This window comes from Phoxinus phoxinus (genome assembly GCF_949152265.1).
Source record: "Phoxinus phoxinus genome assembly, chromosome: 7".
In the NCBI taxonomy this organism is placed as follows: Eukaryota; Metazoa; Chordata; class Actinopteri; order Cypriniformes; family Leuciscidae; genus Phoxinus; species Phoxinus phoxinus.
Genome location: NC_136882.1, coordinates 874,186 through 895,000, shown reverse-complemented (window position 1 = coordinate 895,000; position 20,815 = coordinate 874,186). Strand labels below are relative to the sequence as shown.

General features: G+C 43.1%; 1 protein-coding gene across 1 annotated transcript in view; it reads left to right on the top strand.

Annotated features, from left to right (window-relative positions):
• Nucleotides 1–16,891, top strand: part of LOC307001477 (high-affinity choline transporter 1) — a 43,452-nt gene extending 26,561 nt beyond the window's left edge. Inside the window, exon 10 of the mRNA XM_079617998.1 lies at nt 16,821–16,891. The gene's annotated coding sequence lies outside the window, so the exon portion shown is untranslated. The remainder of the gene's footprint in view (nt 1–16,820) is intronic.
• Nucleotides 16,892–20,815: the final 3,924 nt, after the last annotated feature.

The following is a 20,815-nucleotide window of genomic DNA, read 5'->3' as shown; positions in this document are numbered from 1 at the left end:
CCAGCACCAAGTCTTCTTCATCACTGATGCTCCCGTCCAGCACCAAGTCTTCTTCATCACTGATGCTCCCGTCCAGCACCAAGTCTTCTTCATCACTGATGCTCCCGTCCAGTACCAAGTCTTCTTCATCACTGATGCTCCCGTCCAGCACCAAGTCTTCTTCATCACTGATGCTCCCGTCCAGCACCAAGTCTTCTTCATCACTGATGCTCCCGTCCAGCACCAAGTCTTCTTCATCACTGATGCTCCCGTCCAGTACCAAGTCTTCTTCATCACTGATGCTCCCGTCCAGCACCAAGTCTTCTGCATCACTGATGCTCCCGTCCAGCACCAAGTCTTCTTCATCACTGATGCTCCCGTCCAGCACCAAGTCTTCTTCATCACTGATGCTCCCGTCCAGCACCAAGTCTTCTTCATCACTGATGCTCCCGTCCAGCACCAAGTCTTCTTCATCACTGATGCTCCCGTCCAGCACCAAGTCTTCTTCATCACTGATGCTCCCGTCCAGCACCAAGTCTTCTTCATCACTGATGCTCCCGTCCAGCACCAAGTCTTCTTCATCACTGATGCTCCCGTCCAGCACCAAGTCTTCTTCATCACTGATGCTCCCGTCCAGCACCAAGTCTTCTTCATCACTGATGCTCCCGTCCAGCACCAAGTCTTCTTCATCACTGATGCTCCCGTCCAGCACCAAGTCTTCTTCATCACTGATGCTCCCGTCCAGTACCAAGTCTTCTTCATCACTGATGCTCCCGTCCAGCACCAAGTCTTCTTCATCACTGATGACCAATTTTGGCGGACGGAATCGCAAACTGGAAAGTGTAGTTGGTCCCGCACACGCTTCCCGCACACGCTGTCTGATGCGACGTGGAGTCTGGCGATTCCATAGCGACGCTCTTGAAAGACCGGCTGTTGTTGGCAAGCGGTTCACTCTCAACGAGTGTCACGGTGTCTGGTTCATGTTCCTGGGTAACCACTAGAGGTCCTCTTCCCGCACGGTGTCCTACACTCTGTTACTACATTTCCCATGATCCTGTCTGTCACTGAGTGTTCATTGTGTTCAGCTGTTTCTCGTTTAGCACTTGTGTATATATACCCTGTCAGTTTCAGTGTTTGACACGGAGTCCTTGTTTAATGTCCCCACACTTCCGATGTCTGTTTCCTGGTTTGTTCTTGTTTTGTTTATTGTGTTGGACTGCTTATTTGGATTTTGACCCCTGCCTGGATACTACGATTTTGGATTACATTTAAATAAACATACCGCACTTGGATCTGTCTTCCCCGCGTGTGTATCGTGACAACGAGTCCAAGGCCGTTAAACTTTCTTCCTGGAGCCAGGCGAGGACCAACTACACTTCCAGTTTGCGATTCCGTCCGCCAAAATTGGTTCTGCAAGTTCACTTCTGCAAGCTCCGCCTCCTCCTCCTCTGTTGGGTTTTCTTTGTTAATGGCGTTTTGAAAGGGGGAGGGTAATGTCATGGTTTGTCTGAGTTGAATTGAGGGTGGTTTTTCATTGTTTTCTGTCCCTGTTTCCTCTGTCTGCATTGGTTTCTATGATTGTTCATTGTTTGATTAATTCGCTACAGCTGTTTCTTGTTTCTTTCACTGATTTTCTTTTGAATTTATAGCCCTTAGTTTGAAGTGTTTTTGGTCTGATCTAGTTACATTCAATATATTTTAAGGCATGAAGAAATTTTAAGGAATGGGAAGGGAAAAAAAACTTTAAATATGTAATTTTGGTGATCAAAGATTAATTTTAAGGGATAAAATTATTCACTACAGAGGGACTTTAAGGGAAAAAAAACCAATATGTGCATTTTTGTGGGTGAAACTGGTATCAGAATATGAGTGCTACTCTGCTTCTCGTCCACAGAGTGTGTGGATAATATCCATCTGTTCCCAAAGCACTTGTCCTCTGTCGGGTCACTGGACTCTATATCTCGCCGTCTCGCTCGGGACGGATGAACAGTCCATCACACACCTACGGACAATTCACAGTCTCCAGTTCAGCCATACGCTGCATGTCTTTGGATTGCGGGACAAACTGGAGCTAAAACTCTACATGGTACACGAGTTAAAGGAAGACACTTCTGGAGAGGCGTTGATGAAAGGCTATTAAACCTTATTGAGTACAGCAGACAAAAACAAAACTAGTAATATTGATCCAATCACAAAGTCCTGATACTGCGCTCCATCACACCACGACTGCATCCGTCCTCGTCCTGCAGACATAAACTACCAACACTGCTGCTTTTCACATGATGGATGCCTTTACCACGGCGCTGATTAAAGATGTTGCTGTACTATCGATAAGCTCTGTCTGAACACGGTCCAGCTGAATGAGAGAAACTGCTTATTCTCAATTCTGAGAGTTTAGCAGCACTTATTACACTGCATTACTTCACCACATCAGTTATCATCTCGACATGCCACCAATGCCTAATTACGAGAATAGATGTGTTCAATAGAGAACTAGTGACTTGTTTTCGCCATGCTATATTGTAAGATTTTGTCTGCCGGATCTATAGCATGTAGAACTGAGACCTTCTGAACGGTTAAAGCATTACTGCCACCAGGACAGCGTTAGCGCTAACAGCGGCATTTCTACATTAACCACATTTCCTCCCGAGGAGCAAAAGGCTTTAAAAGCAGAAGACTTGAATGTACATCCACTGACCCAGAACTACTACGTCTTGTTTTAAAGCCTCAAACAAAGGCGGAGGTGGAACTGAAAGGCAGATTCTGATGAGAAGTACATTTGCTGAAATGCTTCAGATGTTTCAGATGAAAAGCCTGGAACGCTGAAATGGCCAGTGGCGTTCCCATCAGACTAAGTGCTCGTCTGAACCATGTAATGCTGACGCTACAACGGAGGACACTGACAGTACTCGAGACTGACTCTACTGTTTTATTTGAGCTCTGCAGCTCTCGCTCGTTCTTCTAAACAACAGTCTTTGCAAACATGGAGCGAAACCCCGTTTCTCCCGGTCATGTGCTGCAAGTGTACCAGGACTGGACTCGTCCACCTCACTGCCTGACTTTAATTAAACCGGACGCTCTCTTTGCATGTCTCAGCACGGCTCAGATTGATCACTTGCTGATGTGAAGTTAAAACATAATAACAGCAGTTTTACACAGTGTTCTTCCTCCGCCATGCTTCATTTAGACGAGGTCCTCAGTGTTGCGCTGCTGTATATAATCAGGGGTAAAGTGTGTTGTAAAGTGTGTTGTACAGTGTGTTGTACAGTGTGTTGTAAAGTGTGTTGTAAAGTGTGTTGTTAGGGTATTCCTGATTGGCTGCATGACAGTATTGCATTAAAAAAAGAGCCATCATTGCAAAAGAACCAATAGTCCCTGTTATTTAAAATCAGGTTAATAACGAATACGAGTGCTGTGCGGTGACACACACACACACACACACACAGATGTTTTACGTCACAGCTGGTACTCTATCGTGGGTAATTGGACTCCTGTCAGTTCACATGACAAATAAGCAAATGTATAGTGACGTCTGCATCTTCTCTCCTGCACTTTGCTGTCTCAGTCCCTGTTGTAAACGCAGGCTGTCCGTCAGAGGCTTTAACAGCGTGCGGTTTAGTGGCTCGAGTGTATCTGACAAGTCATTTAGTCTGGCATTGGTCCTAACTCATGCCTTGGTGTGATTGGTGGACTCGACGTGACTGCTGACAGTGTGTTTGAGTGTGAATGATGTTTGCTGAGGTCACGGGTGATTGGCTGTGGCGATTCTCCTGCAGATGAATGATGCTCACTGACACGTAATATCGGCCGTATATATTTCCTGGATCAAGCGAAGGAATGATGGCGTTGTGTGAGCTGCTATGAGTGTTGGCCGTGATGGACAGGCCTCTGGATTGATCCTCTTCATATGTCCCTCTGTACGTGAGTGCTGTGGATGTCCTCGCTCACAAACATCCAAACACACACTTTATTATTACCTTTTTACTGACATTTGTGAGTTGAATGTGTCTGGCTGACAGTCACACTTTGATGTACTTCTCATCGACCAATGCGATTATTCTGAGATTCAGGCAATATTGTGATTAAACTTGATCTCATTTAAACACAATGCTTAGATCAAATTGATTCGATTAAGAGCATAATCGTAGTAACCATAATCATAGTAAAATATGCTAATATTAATCAATAAACAGGCATGTAAACGCTTCAATGGCAATGTTCCAGTCTGACTGAGTGTGCGTGTGCTTGTGACGAACACAAATGATGTTTTCATGTGCAGATTCATAAACACAGCGGGAGAGAAGGCATCGCATCTTTGGGTTGCTGAAGAAACGGAGTTCATGTTGACAATATTGAGCGACATGAATATAATGCAGTATATTGATGGAAACATCGGAATGAAGACATAAATTAAGGATTTTTAGCAGAAAAATTCAGTGCATTCATAGAAATCTGTTTTGCATTTGACACAAGTAGATTAAAACAGTGGTCAGTAACAAACTTTACTCTATCATCATATATCCCAGGCATTAGGTGTGTAAATAATGGCGGTAAAAACAACTACAATTCTTAGCGACTTCAGAATAATGAAAATTGCGTGTAAACAGGAGTGAAGAGGTTTGCTCTGGTCATGTAAATATGTTACTGCGTTTAAGTCCTTTGGTTATTGTTAATGATCACATTAGTTGTGCACATGTAAACGTGTTGATTGGCTGGATTAACATCACTGTGCTGTGGCTGCGTGATCAATGGAATAAATAAAGCTCAACGATTGTGTTGTGCTGGTCAGCGGGAAAGAGAAGAGCATCTGCTCACCACCTGCAGTCACAACATCTCCGGTCTCCATAAACGTCATTCATATCGACTTTAATCAAGTCAGTGGCTCTTTATAGAGGCCGACGCGGCCTGTCCTGCAGTGAGGGACACCAGAAAGCCTGGACTTTATCAGTTTGTGGAAACCTACTTAGGGTTCAGAGTATTATTAGTTGTGTACATGTCTAGAACAATTATGTCCCTGGAAGAATGGAAGTGAAATGTGACAACATGCCCCATAGGAGCACATTTTAACATGACCATATGACGGATTAAAATGTCATCTGATCTAAGAAAATATGAAAGACAAACTAAACATTTTTTTTATATAAAATAAGGGCATTTTTTAATAATTAAAAATATACTAATTTTTAAGTTTGACAACAAACACATTGGAAAACGGCTACACAGCATAGTTCAAAATATAATAATAATGAATAATTTTCTGAACATCGACTCTCAGTCTTTATTCACCTTTTCTCATGGTTTCTCAATAGTATTCATAAAAGTATAGAATAGAATAGAATAGAATAGAATAGAATAGAATAGAATAGAATAGAGGCTCATTGTAACGCAGTGTGACAACATGCCCCTCCTGAGCACCTGGGGTTTAAACCCGGCAAGTGTTTCTGCTGTTAGATCATTAAAGAACTATATCAACTGTTAAATCACAGATATAAGATAAGAAAATAATATCAGATTTGTCTCATTTTAAATAAACAAAATAAACAGAGATGAAAAATTTACTTCAGTGAGAAATTTACTTTTTCTATGGTTAAATAAATGTTCAAGGATATCTTCCAAAGATTTCAGAATTTTGGCTCAATTTTTCCTCTATATAGTGTTGATATGGCAACTAGTAAATACAGTAAGTTTCGTCACACTAGCATGTGTGGAAGTATTTAAAACAAGTGTGTGACAACTAGCCCCGCGTTAGTTTGTGCCCCTCTCACCCCTACTAATGTGCATATTTCCAATAGCAATTAATAACTGGAGATAAGACGTGTAATGTTCTTAATATCATACATATATGCAAACACAAATGTGTTGCAAACTACTACATTTAATAGTTAAATAACAACATTGCAAATGAAGCAAATAATTGTAGGAAGTTCTTCAAAGAATGACTGCAGCAGTTGTGTTTGCACAGACCTTGCAGATCTTCCTCACACAGATCACTCACACACACACACACACACACACACACACACACACAGCGAGCAAAGCGTTGGGGGAAGCGGTGTCTTATTTATGCTGCCATTACACACGTCATATTCGCGACTGCCCTGTTTGTAGAAGAGAAATGACGTTGAGATTTAATGACGGTGTGAAATTGGCGTTGTAAAACTTGTAAAGCAGAAAACTAACAAATCCACCAACGCCAAAGAAACTGTAGTGATGAACTGGTGTGTTGGGCATTTATCTGACAGTTGCTATTACCTTTCGGCCATCAGGCTGGTTTACGGAGAAGTGTGTGTGTGTGTGTGTGTGTGTGTGTGTGTGTGTGTGTGTGTGTGTGTGTGTGTGTGTGTGTGTGTGTGTGTGTGTGTGTGTGTGTGTGTGTGTGTGTGTGTGTGTGGCTCATCTATCCTGCTAACACACTGCTGTCACAGCAGTCGCTCTCGGCCGGTGTTTCAGAGCGCTGGCGTTCGGGACTCAGGAGTGAAGCAGGGGCGTAGACAGATCGAGCGAGGCGATATTAGCAGTTGTGTGGAGGCGGACAGATAGATCTGCTGTCACTGACCACTGACTCTTATTTATCTGATTATTTTCTTCCTGCTTCAGCTCCTCTATGAATCAGAGCTGACGGGGAAAAACACTGTCATTTTTTTCTGACGCGATCAAGACTTCCAACTACCAAAGTCTATGCGTATAAAGTGTGTAGTTCTGACCAAAGCCAAGGGGATTCGTTTAATCAAGTCAAGTCTGCTTTATTTCTGTGGCACTTTATACAGTACAGATTAGTTCATAAACAGGAAAATAACAGAATCAATGATGCAAACTTAATCAAATATGAGACAAATTCTCATTCTGCTGTAAAGCAGCTCTGAAAACACAATAGTGTCATTGTACAGATCAACTTTTGCTTTCAATTCAGTGCAGTTTAATCCACATTACTGAATAATCATTGTCTTTTAAATTATAGCAATGCTTCATATCAATAGTTTGCTTATTTCATTTGATTGTGCATCTGGATATTTCAAAGGCTCTGTCCCAGCAAGCAATCATCATTTCACCGTCTAGGTTAACTATAGACCTGATATAGTCCAGCTATGAGTAGGTTAACTATAGACCTGATATAGTCCAGCTATGAGTAGGTTAACTATAGACCTGATATAGTCCAGCTATGAGTAGGTTAACTATAGACCTGATATAGTCCAGCTATGAGTAGGTTAACTATAGACCTGATATAGTCCAGCTATGAGTAGGTTAACTATAGACCTGATATAGTCCAGCTATGAGTAGGTTAACTATAGACCTGATATAGTCCGGCTATGAGTAGGTTAGCTATAGACCTGATATAGTCCAGCTATGAGTAGGTTAGCTATAGACCCGATATAGTCCAGCTATGAGTAGGTTAACTATAGACCTGATATAGTCCAGCTATGAGTAGGTTAACTATAGACCTGATATAGTCCAGCTATGAGTAGGTTAACTATAGACCTGATATAGTCCAGCTATGAGTAGGTTAACTATAGACCTGATATAGTCCAGCTATGAGTAGGTTAACTATAGACCTGATATAGTCCGGCTATGAGTAGGTTAGCTATAGACCCGATATAGTCCAGCTATGAGTAGGTTAGCTATAGACCCGATATAGTCCAGCTATGAGTAGGTTAACTATAGACCTGATATAGTCCAGCTATGAGTAGGTTAACTATAGACCTGATATAGTCCGGCTATGAGTAGGTTAGCTATAGACCCGATATAGTCCAGCTATGAGTAGGTTAGCTATAGACCCGATATAGTCCAGCTATGAGTAGGTTAGCTATAGACCCGATATAGTCCAGCTATGAGTAGGTTAGCTATAGACCCGATATAGTCCAGCTATGAGTAGGTTAGCTATAGACCCGATATAGTCCAGCTATGAGTAGGTTAGCTATAGACCCGATATAGTCCAATGAGTAGGTTAACTATAGACCCGATATAGTCCAGCTATGAGTAGGTTAACTATAGACCCGATATAGTCCAGCTATGAGTAGGTTAACTATAGACCCGATATAGTCCAGCTATGAGTAGGTTAACTATAGACCCGATATAGTCCAGCTATGAGTAGGTTAACTATAGACCCGATATAGTCCAGCTATGAGTAGGTTAACTATAGACCCGATATAGTCCAGCTATGAGTAGGTTAACTATAGACCCGATATAGTCCAGCTATGAGTAGGTTAACTATAGACCCGATATAGTCCAGCTATGAGTAGGTTAACTATAGACCCGATATAGTCCAGCTATGAGTAGGTTAACTATAGACCCGATATAGTCCAGCTATGAGTAGGTTAACTATAGACCCGATATAGTCCAGCTATGAGTAGGTTAACTATAGACCAGATATAGTCCAGCTATGAGTAGGTTAACTATAGACCCGATATAGTCCAGCTATGAGTAGGTTAACTATAGACCCGATATAGTCCAGCTATGAGTAGGTTAACTATAGACCCGATATAGTCCAGCTATGAGTAGGTTAACTATAGACCCGATATAGTCCAGCTATGAGTAGGTTAACTATAGACCCGATATAGTCCAGCTATGAGTAGGTTAACTATAGACCTGATATAGTCCAGCTATGACTAGGTTAACTATAGACCCGATATAGTGCAGCTATGAGTAGGTTAACTATAGACCTGATATAGTCCGGCTATGAGTAGGTTAGCTATAGACCCGATATAGTCCAGCTATGAGTAGGTTAACTATAGACCCGATATAGTCCAGCTATGAGTAGGTTAACTATAGACCAGATATAGTCCAGCTATGAGTAGGTTAACTATAGACCCGATATAGTCCAGCTATGAGTAGGTTAACTATAGACCCGATATAGTCCAGCTATGAGTAGGTTAACTATAGACCCGATATAGTCCAGCTATGAGTAGGTTAACTATAGACCTGATATAGTCCAGCTATGAGTAGGTTAACTATAGACCCGATATAGTCCAGCTATGAGTAGGTTAACTATAGACCCGATATAGTCCAGCTATGAGTAGGTTAACTATAGACCTGATATAGTCCAGCTATGAGTAGGTTAACTATAGACCTGATATAGTCCAGCTATGAGTAGGTTAACTATAGACCCGATATAGTCCAGCTATGAGTAGGTTAACTATAGACCTGATATAGTCCAGCTATGAGTAGGTTAACTATAGACCCGATATAGTCCAGCTATGAGTAGGTTAACTATAGACCTGATATAGTCCAGCTATGAGTAGGTTAACTATAGACCCGATATAGTCCAGCTATGAGTAGGTTAACTATAGACCTGATATAGTCCAGCTATGAGTAGGTTAACTATAGACCCGATATAGTCCAGCTATGAGTAGGTTAACTATAGACCTGATATAGTCCAGCTATGAGTAGGTTAACTATAGACCCGATTTAGTCCAGCTATGAGTAGATTAACTATAGACTTGATATAGTCCAATGACTAGGTTAACTATAGACCAGATATAGTCCAGCTATGACTAGGTTAACTATAGACCCGATATAGCCCAGCTATGAGTAGGTTAACTATAGACCCGATATAGTCCAGCTATGAGTAGGTTAACTATATACCCGATATAGTCCAGCTATGAGTAGGTTAACTATAGACCCGGTATAGTCCAGCTATGAGTAGGTTAACTATAGACCTGATATAGTCCAGCTATGAGTAGGTTAACTATAGACCCGATATAGTCCAGCTATGAGTAGCTTAACTATAGACCTGATATAGTCCAGCTATGAGTAGGTTAACTATAGACTTGATATAGTCCAATGAGTAGGTTAACTATAGACCCGATATAGTCCGGCTATGAGTAGGTTAACTATAGACCTGATATAGTCCAGCTATGAGTAGGTTAACTATAGACCCGATTTAGTCCAGCTATGAGTAGGTTAACTATAGACTTGATATAGTCCAATGAGTAGGTTAACTATAGACCCGATATAGTCCAGCTATGAGTAGGTTAACTATAGACCCGATATAGTCCGGATATGAGTAGGTTAACTATAGACCCGATATAGTCCAGCTATGAGTAGGTTAACTATAGACCCGGTATAGTCCAGCTATGAGTAGGTTAACTATAGACCTGTTATAGTCCAGCTATGAGTAGGTTAACTATAGACCCGATATAGTCCAGTTATGAGTAGGTTAACTATAGACCCGGTATAGTCCAGCTATGAGTAGGTTAACTATAGACCCGATATAGTCCAGCAATGAGTAGGTTAACTATAGACCTGATATAGTCCAGCTATGAGTAGGTTAACTATAGACCTGATATAGTCCAGCTGTGAGTAGGTTAACTATAGACCTGATATAGTCCAGCTATGAGTAGGTTAACTATAGACCCGATATAGTCCAGCTATGAGTAGGTTAACTATAGACCTGATATAGTCCAGCTATGAGTAGGTTAACTATAGACCCGATATAGTCCAGCTATTAGTAGGTTAACTATAGACCTGATATAGTCCAGCTATGAGTAGGTTGACTATAGACCCGATTTAGTCCAGCTATGAGTAGGTTAACTATAGACCCGATATAGTCCAGCTATGAGTAGGTTAACTATAGACCCGATTTAGTCCAGCTATGAGTAGGTTAACTATAGACCCGATATAGTCCAGCTATGAGTAGGTTAACTATATACCCGATATAGTCCAGCTATGAGTAGGTTAACTATAGACCTGATATAGTCCAGCTATGAGTAGGTTAACTATAGACCTGATATAGTCCAGCTATGAGTAGGTTAACTATAGACCCGATTTAGTCCAGCTATGAGTAGGTTAACTATAGACCCGATATAGTCCAGCTATGAGTAGGTTAACTATATACCCGATATAGTCCAGCTATGAGTAGGTTAACTATAGACCTGATATAGTCCAGCTATGAGTAGGTTAACTATAGACCCGATATAGTCCAGCTATGAGTAGGTTAACTATAGACCTGATATAGTCCAGCTATGAGTAGGTTAACTATAGACCCGATTTAGTCCAGCTATGACTAGGTTAACTATAGACCCGATATAGTCCAGCTATGAGTAGGTTAACTATAGACCCGATATAGTCCAGCTATGAGTAGGTTAACTATATACCCGATTTAGTCCAGCTATGACTAGGTTAACTATAGACCCGATATAGTCCAGCTATGAGTAGGTTAATGTCACAGTGTCTGGTTTATGTTCCTTGGGTCACCACTAGATGTCCTCCTTCCTCACGGTGTCCATCACACTAGTGAACTACATTTCCCACGATCCTTGTCTTCTCATTGCACTCGGCCGTTTCCTAATCACTGATCATTGCACTCAGCCATTTCCCCATTATCATTGTCTATTCCCTGTGTATATATACCCTGTCTGTTTTAGTATGTGTCACGGAGTCCTTATCTATTATCACGCCATTTCGGAGTCCTGGTTTCTTGTCTGTTCTTGTTTTATGTTTGGATTGATCTTATGGTTTTGACCCCTGCCTGGACTGTTTGTGAGTACGGATTTCCCCATTAAAACTCTTTACTGCAATTGGATCTTTGTGTTTCCTGCGTATGGATCGTGACAGAAGGACTCCGTCAAGCCTAGATCCAGCAGTATGAGTTCCAGCTTCTCTTCCCCAGCCATCGAGCGGGAGAGGAGGGATTGTTTTAAGGGGACCCGTCTGGTTATTTTTCGTGGGACCCGGGGAGGTCACAGAGGAGGAGGAGGTGGTCGAGAACAAGGCCAACACCACCCTCCACCTTGGCCCCCCTTCGGCCCTGGGTTGGTGAGATCCAGCCCAGAGTTCCACCCTCCGCTGATTTCGCCCAGTCCAGAGCTCTGTTCGCCGTGGTGCCCGTCCAGTCCGGAACCGGCACATTTTCGTCAGAAACGGCGGAGGAGGAAGACCTTCAGCCTCCCCAAGGACCCGGAGGCCGTCCCCTCCGAGCAGCCCGCTGTCGTCCCGGAGGCCGTCCCCTCCGAGCAGCCCGCTGTCGTCCCGGAGGCCGTCCCCTCCGAGCAGCCCGCTGTCGTCCCGGAGGCCGTCCCCTCCGAGCAGCCCGCTGTCGTCCCTGAGATTGTCTCGGAGCCGCCCACCATCAGTCCTGCCACGGCCAAGAGAGCGGTCTTCCTCTTCTATGCGGTGGCGGTACTGCATGCATGGAGGAGGCACAGCACGTCTGCCGTTCCAGAGACTGTCCACGTCACGTCGGCCGTTCCAGAGACTGTCCACGTCACGTCGGCCGTTCCAGAGACTGTCCACGTCACGTCGGCCGTTCCAGAGACTGTCCACGTCACGTCTGCCGATGCAGAGACGGTTCCTGTGCCAGACGCTGTTCCCGTAAGTCCTGCCATGGCCAAGAGGGCTGTTTTCCTTTTCTATACATTGGCAGTACTGCATGCATGGAGGGGACACACGTCTGCCGAGCCTGGATTTCACGTCACGTCTGCCGAGCCTGAGCTTTACGTCAAGCCAGTTCCCGAGCCGGTGTCTGTTGCTGTTCCTGAGCCGGTGGCGTCGGTTGCAGTTCCTGAGCCGGTGGCGTCGGTTGCAGTTCCGGAGCCGGTGGTGTCTGTTGCAGTTCCTGAGCCGGTGGCGTCTGTTGCAGTTCCTGAGCCGGTGGCGTCGGTTGCAGTTCCTGAGCCGGTGGTGTCTGTTGCAGTTCCGGAGCCGGTGGTGTCTGTTGCAGTTCCTGAGCCGGTGGCGTCTGTTGCAGTTCCTGAGCCGGTGGCGTCTGTTGCAGTTCCTGAGCCGGTGGCGTCTGTTGCAGTTCCTGAGCCGGTGGCGTCTGTTGCAGTTCCTGAGCCGGTGGCGTCTGTTGCAGTTCCTGAGCCGGTGGTGTCTGTTGCAGTTCCTGAGCCGGTGGCGTCTGTTGCAGTTCCTGAGCCGGTGGCGTCTTTTGCAGTTACTGAGCCAGGGTCTGTCTCTGTTCCGCCTTGGTCTTCACCGCCATGGCCGCCCGAGTGGTCGGCTTCACCCTGGTCGTCTCCGCCATGGCCACCCGAGGGGTCGTCTCAGCCGTGGCCGCCCGAGGGGTCTTCACCGCCGTGGCCGCCCGAGGGGTCTTCACCGCCGTGGCCGCCCGAGGGGTCCTCTCCGTCCTGGCCGCCAGATGGACTGTCGTCTCCGCCCTGGCCGCCCGATGGACTGTCTGCTTCGCCACGGCCGCCGATTAAGTTGTCATCCCCTGTTCCTGTTCCCCTTCATGGTCCTGGCCCTCCATCCCTCCCCCTGATCCTCCACCATTCCACCTCCCGCCTGGACTTTTGTTTTGTTTGTTTTGTGTGGGTCTTGGAGCGTCTGGTAGCCGCTCCGTAGAGGGGGGGTTATGTCACAGTGTCTGGTTTATGTTCCTTGGGTCACCACTAGATGTCCTCCTTCCTCACGGTGTCCATCACACTAGTGAACTACATTTCCCACGATCCTTGTCTTCTCATTGCACTCGGCCGTTTCCTAATCACTGATCATTGCACTCAGCCATTTCCCCATTATCATTGTCTATTCCCTGTGTATATATACCCTGTCTGTTTTAGTATGTGTCACGGAGTCCTTATCTATTATCACGCCATTTCGGAGTCCTGGTTTCTTGTCTGTTCTTGTTTTATGTTTGGATTGATCTTATGGTTTTGACCCCTGCCTGGACTGTTTGTGAGTACGGATTTCCCCATTAAAACTCTTTACTGCAATTGGATCTTTGTGTTTCCTGCGTATGGATCGTGACAGTTAACTATAGACCCGATATAGTCCAGCTATGAGTAGGTTAGCTATAGACCCGATATAGTCCAGCTATGAGTAGGTTAACTATAGACCCGATATAGTCCAGCTATGAGTATGTTAACTATAGACCCGATATAGTCCGGCTATGAGTAGGTTAACTATAGACCCGGTATAGTCCAGCTATGAGTAGGTTAACTATAGACCTGATATAGTCCAGCTATGAGTAGGTTAACTATAGACCCGATATAGTCCAGCTATGAGTAGGTTAACTATAGACCTGATATAGTCCAGCTATGAGTAGGTTAACTATAGACCCGATATAGTCCAGCTATATACCCAATATAGACCCGATATAGTCCGGCTATGAGTAGGTTAGCTATAGACCCGACATAGTCCGACTATGAGTAGGTTAACTATAGACCTGATATTGTCCAGCTTTGAGTAGGTTAACTATAGACCCGATATAGTCCAGCTATGAGTAGGTTAACTATAGACCCGATATAGTCCAGCTGTGAGTAGGTTAACTATAGACCCGATATAGTCCAGCTATGAGTAGGTTAACTATAGCCCCGATATAGTCCAGCTATGAGTAGGTTAACTATAGACCCGATATAGTCCAGCTATGAGTAGGTTAACTATAGACCCGATATAGTCCAGCTATGAGTAGGTTAACTATAGACCCGATATAGTCCAGCTATGAGTAGGTTAACTATAGACCCGATATAGTCCGGCTATGAGTAGGTTAGCTATAGACCCGATATAGTCCAGCTATGAGTAGGTTAACTATAGAACCGATATAGTCCGGCTATGAGTAGGTTAACTATAGACCCGATATAGTCCAGCTATGAGTAGGTTAACTATAGACCTGATATAGTCCAGCTATGAGTAGGTTAACTATAGACCCGATATAGTCCGGCTATGAGTAGGTTAGCTATAGACCTGATATAGTCCAGCTATGAGTAGGTTAACTATAGACCCGATATAGTCCAGCTATGAGTAGGTTAACTATAGACCCGATATAGCCCAGCTATGAGTAGGTTAGCTATAGACCCGATATAGTCCAGCTATGAGTAGGTTAACTATAGACCCGATATAGTCCAGCTATGAGTAGGTTAACTATAGACCTGATATAGTCCAGCTATGAGTAGCTTAACTATAGACCCGATATAGTCCAGCTATGAGTAAGTTAACTATAGACCCGATATAGTCCAGCTATGAGTAGGTTAACTATAGACCCGATATAGTCCAGCTATGAGTAGGTTAACTATAGACCTGATATAGTCCAGCTATGAGTAGGTTAACTATAGACCCGATATAGTCCAGCTATGAGTAGCTTAACTATAGACCCGATATAGTCCAGCTATGAGTAGGTTAACTATAGACCTGATATAGTCCAGCTATGAGTAGGTTAACTATAGACCCGATATAGTCCAGCTATGAGTAGGTTAACTATAGACCTGATATAGTCCAGCTATGAGTAGGTTAACTATAGACCTGATATAGTCCGGCTATGAGTAGGTTAACTATAGACCCGATATAGTCCAGCTATGAGTAGGTTAACTATAGACCCGATATAGTCCAGCTATGAGTAGGTTAACTATAGACCTGATATAGTCCAGCTATGAGTAGGTTAACTATAGACCTGATATAGTCCAGCTATGAGTAGGTTAACTATAGACCCAATATAGTCCAGCTATGAGTAGGTTAACTATAGACCTGATATAGTCCAGCTATGAGTAGGTTAACTATAGACCTGATATAGTCCAGCTATGAGTAGGTTAACTATAGACCTGATATAGTCCAGCTATGAGTAGGTTAACTATAGACCCGATATAGTCCAGCTATGAGTAGGTTAACTATAGACCCGATATAGTCAAGCTATGAGTAGGTTAGCTATAGACCCGATATAGTCCAGCTATGAGTAGGTTAACTATAGATCCGATATAGTCCAGCTATGAGTAGGTTAACTATAGACCTGATATAGTCCAGCTATGAGTAGCTTAACTATAGACCCGATATAGTCCAGCTATGAGTAGGTTAACTATAGACCCGATATAGTCCAGCTATGAGTAGGTTAACTATAGACCCGATATAGTCCAGCTATGAGTAGGTTAACTATAGACCCGATATAGTCCGGCTATGAGTAGGTTAGCTATAGACCCGATATAGTCCAGCTATGAGTAGGTTAACTATAGACCCGATATAGTCCGGCTATGAGTAGGTTAACTATAGACCCGATATAGTCCAGCTATGAGTAGGTTAACTATAGACCTGATATAGTCCAGCTATGAGTAGGTTAACTATAGACCCGATATAGTCCGGCTATGAGTAGGTTAGCTATAGACCTGATATAGTCCAGCTATGAGTAGGTTAACTATAGACCCGATATAGTCCAGCTATGAGTAGGTTAACTATAGACCCGATATAGTCCAGCTATGAGTAGGTTAACTATAGACCTGATATAGTCCGGCTATGAGTAGGTTAGCTATAGACCTGATATAGTCCAGCTATGAGTAGGTTAGCTATAGACCTGATATAGTCCAGCTATGAGTAGGTTAACTATAGACCCGATATAGTCCAGCTATGAGTAGGTTAACTATAGACCCGATATAGTCCAGCTATGAGTAGGTTAACTATAGACCCGATATAGTCCGGCTATGAGTAGGTTAACTATAGACCCGATATAGTCCAGCTATGAGTAGGTTAACTATAGACCCGATATACACAATAAAAGTGGATAAACATGTGATTCTGCCCTTTAGGTATAGGGAGGTGCGAGCGCCGGGACCGGGGACACTTACCATAAATCCTGATGTTCTTGGTTCATCATAAGAAGGATGGCGTCTACGCTAATTTTAGTGTCTTTGTTTATCCCGAGGTTTTAACAGAGTGCTTAAACAGTTAAGAGTTTAGCAAGTTAGTTTTTGCTGCAGTTTTGAGAAAAGAAAGATTTCTCTTGTATTGCTGCTGAAATGTTAGTATTGTGACAGCCATAGCAATCTAGCACTGAATTCCACCGGTGATATCAGGAATGTTTTTCTTCTTCTGTTAATAATGATGTAATTATTGTTGATGTTAATATCATGAATTTAAGGCTTTGCTTAACATGTTTCACTTTCTTTTTTTTCTTTTTTCTTTTTTACAATTGTGACTTTCAGGCGGATTCATCGTGATCTTCCTCATCATGTTGATGTCCAAGACCCCAGGACTTTTGTCACACTTGAATCACGAATACACTTTCTTTTTTTTTCTTCTTTTTTTTTTATGGAATCGAGGATTTTTGTGGTTGAAATAAAAAAAGTAACAAATCCTTCTCTCGCGTTTGACCCCCTTAGGAATGAATGGAATGCGAGGAATGCTTCAGTTCACATAGATTATCACATACATTATTTTATAATGTTTACATGTGTATCTGAATGCGTAAGAGAAACTGACTTTAGGACCCAGAGGAACAGCTCATTTGCTCCATATAGAGATACAAGCCCATCTAGACTCATGAAATATCATCTTACATTATTATTTTCCACAAGAGGTCGGCAAAGACACACAATGTAAGATATGTTGAGCTGAATTAAAAGGGTTATGCATGAATTGTGAGTTATTTTGAATTCAAGTTTCAAGAATGTGAGGAATGTGCATAAATTCTTATTTATTGATCAAATGTAGTAATTTAAAGGTAAATAAAATACAAAATTACAAAAAATCTCCCCCAAAAAATGCATTAAAAATATCAAAATGAAATGAAATAAGCTTTCTGACAAAAAAAGAAGAATAATTTTAGGGCTTCGGGTCATTTTGACCCGCGAGGGAAGGATGACGGCTAAATACTTGTGCGGTGTGTTTAAAGTCTTTTTACAACATATATGATGGAGTTTGGGAGATGCTGTTTGAAATGTGGAGACAACGTTGGTCATTTAAGCCTGTTTTAGTGTTGGGGAGGTACGATTTACAAGTCCCATCCTCAAGAGTTATTTTGTCTTCAACAAGTGACTCTTAAGAAGACCACAGGAGGGTTGCTGAAGTAATCCAGAGTCTGTGAGACTCGCAGAGATTAGAATTGTTCAGCACTGTAAGAGAGAACGGCTCTGTCAGAAAGTAATGGCCATCAATCCAAGAGCATCATGATGACAGCTTTGATTCCCAGGGAATGCATACAACTAATACAACACGTACCGTGACTGCCAGGCCCAATGCTCTGGATAGAAGCATCCGCACAAGTCCCACAGGTCTTCTCACTGGTGAAGTGTTTGCAGGTACAGAAGGTGTACTTCATGTTCATGCTTGCGTGAAGCCAGACAGAGGTTTAGTTTAATCAGTTTAAGTCCCAGAAGCAGCTGGAGTTTGATTGTGCTTCAGTGCCAATCACAGGGGGAGAAGGACCTCAGCAGACACACACACACACACACACACAATCACAGGTGGAGAAGGACCACAGCAGGGATATATCAGTCACCTCGCCCCGAGTCTCCTGCTGTGGACTCACACTGATTAACACACACACACACACACACACACACACACACACACACACACACACACACACACACACACACACACACAATCACTGGTGGAGAAGGACCTCAGCAGACACACACACACACACACACACCTGTTTGATACCAATCTTTCATTTGAAAGTCACGTGTCTAGTATCTGTAAAACCGCATTTTTCCATCTTAAAAATATATCTAAATTACGTCATATGCTCTCAATGAATAATGCAGAACAATTAGTTCATGCGTTCATGAGCTCAAGGCTAGATTATTGTAATGCTCTACTGGGTGGCTGCCCTGCACGCTTAACAAACAAACTACAGCTAGTTCAAAACGCAGCAGCTCGAGTTCTTACCAGAACCAGGAAGTATGACCATATTAGCCCCGTTCTGTCAACACTGCATTGGCTGCCTATTAAACATCGTATACATTTTAAAATATTGCTGATCACTTACAAAGCACTAAATGGTTTATCTCCGCAGTACTTGAGCGAGCTCTTAACGCAATATAGTCCTTCACGTCTACTGCCATCTCAAAATTCCGGCCAGTTAATAATACCTAGAATATCAGAATCGACTGCTGGCGGTAGATCCTTTTCCTATTTAGCACCAAAACTCTGGAACAGTCTTCCTAACATTGTCCGGGAAGCAGACACACTCTGTCAGTTCAAATCTAGATTAAAGACACATCTCTTCGGCCTAGCATACACATAACACATTATAGACTTCTATAACTCAATGTTAGGCTGCATAGATTAGAACAGCCGGAACTGGGAACACTTCCCTTAAATCCTGATGTACTCGTTACATCATAAGAAGAATGGCATCTGCGCTAATTTTAATGTCTTTGTTTATCCCGAGGTTTTCCCGCAGCCTGCCGGATCCAGGCCGTATCCAGATCTGAGGAAGGACCTTCGCCTGGACCCGATGACACCGCAGCGCTGAAGTGCCGACTAGCCTCTCCCTATAGAGGATCCCTGTACCACTCTACAGATAAAGCATTGGGGAAAATATGCGTATCTCTTAAGCGTTGTGATGAAATTTCGGTTTTGCGTATCTACCCTGATAAAATTCTGTATCTAAATGTTAAGGCCAGACAAGTAAGGCTTGGTTTGTAGGGAATTACAAACCTGCGCACATATATTCAAACGCACATAACTATAGAATTAATTCTTGATGCGCACGTGAGCATCAGTGTTTCTCACAGGTTCAGTGTAAAGTCTGTGTAGAGAGAACGGTGTCGTCTTAGCGGCCCCTAATTTAATAACTAATGATCTTTACGACGGAAGGGAATCAATCAAAACTAACTTTAGCTGGAAAGAAACATTATTCAAGAACCGCTATAAAGCCAAACAATCTGTTACCTTAAATTATACGTTTATCTCTGTAATGCAGCTTTGAAACAGTCTACATTGTTAAAAGCGCTATATAAATGAAGATGACTTGACTGGCAGTCGCACAGTGACATTCCTCTGAGGTCCGACTGAGTCGTGAGTATTCAGCGCTCAGTCCACAGTGACTGTGCTCTCAGATCATTGTCCCTCATGAGTCCATTCACCGGAGAACCAGAGAAGACTGACTGCTGTTGAGCTCCTCCGTCATGATTAACCAGATGTGCAATAGATCTTATTGGTCCTCATCTGCCTGATCTACCCAAACCGCTCTAGTCCTCGACCTGGACCCATGTCTCCTGAGGATGTCGGAGGTCATGAGGCCTTTCAGGTCAAATGAATGTGTAGAAAATGTGCTCCACTCATCATTTAATAAATAATGATTTAAATCCACTCAGAAAAGAGTTTTTGTTCATGTTTCCACTGGTTATCCGTGGGCAGTCTCGAGGTCTGGAGAAGAAACTGTTTAAAGGACAAGTTCGGTATTTTACACTTAAAGCCCTATTTACAGATCGTATCTGATGAAATAGAACGGTTAAGTTTAAAATTTGGACACATGTTCCAGTCCCGAGAATTTTGGGTTTATTTCGCTTCCCCCCCACCCCCACACAATGGTTGTCTATGTGCACTGGCAGATTCCTTCCTAAAACACATTAAACTTTCGTTTACAAAGACGTGAAACTCACCGAGTGGTCAGGGGTGTTCACTGATACGGGCCCAAAAAAAAACGCTGAAAAAGATGCTTTCCAACAGGTTTTATCGTAGTGTTTGTCCAACTCCATTGATTGTATTGAATGTGCTGTGTGAGGTACGTTATTCCTCCGCCGCTTCTTCTTCTGCTTCTTCTGTGTATTAAATGAAATGCCAGCGGTTTGCTTGCAATCGGCAAAGGTGCATTATCGCCACCAACTGGTGTCTATTATTCAAGCTCTCAACGGAAGAATCTGGGTGTGACGCGTTTGGCAAAATAGGTCCACAAACGCTAAATAAAACTAAAATTCTCGGGACAGGAGCATGTGTCCAAATTTTAATCTTAACCGTTCTATTTCATCAGATACGATCTGTAAACAGGGCTTTAAGTGTAAAATACCAAACTTGTCCTTTAACTGAGAGAAGAGTGCAGATCTCCTACAGTGATCTGAGGAACGGTTCAAGCACTAGAACACACGTGACCTTTCAACCTGATGACGTAATGTGTGGCGCATCACAGCCAGTGCAAGACCAGCATCTGTGGTTAAAAGTATATAATGTGTATTTTGTTATTAAATGT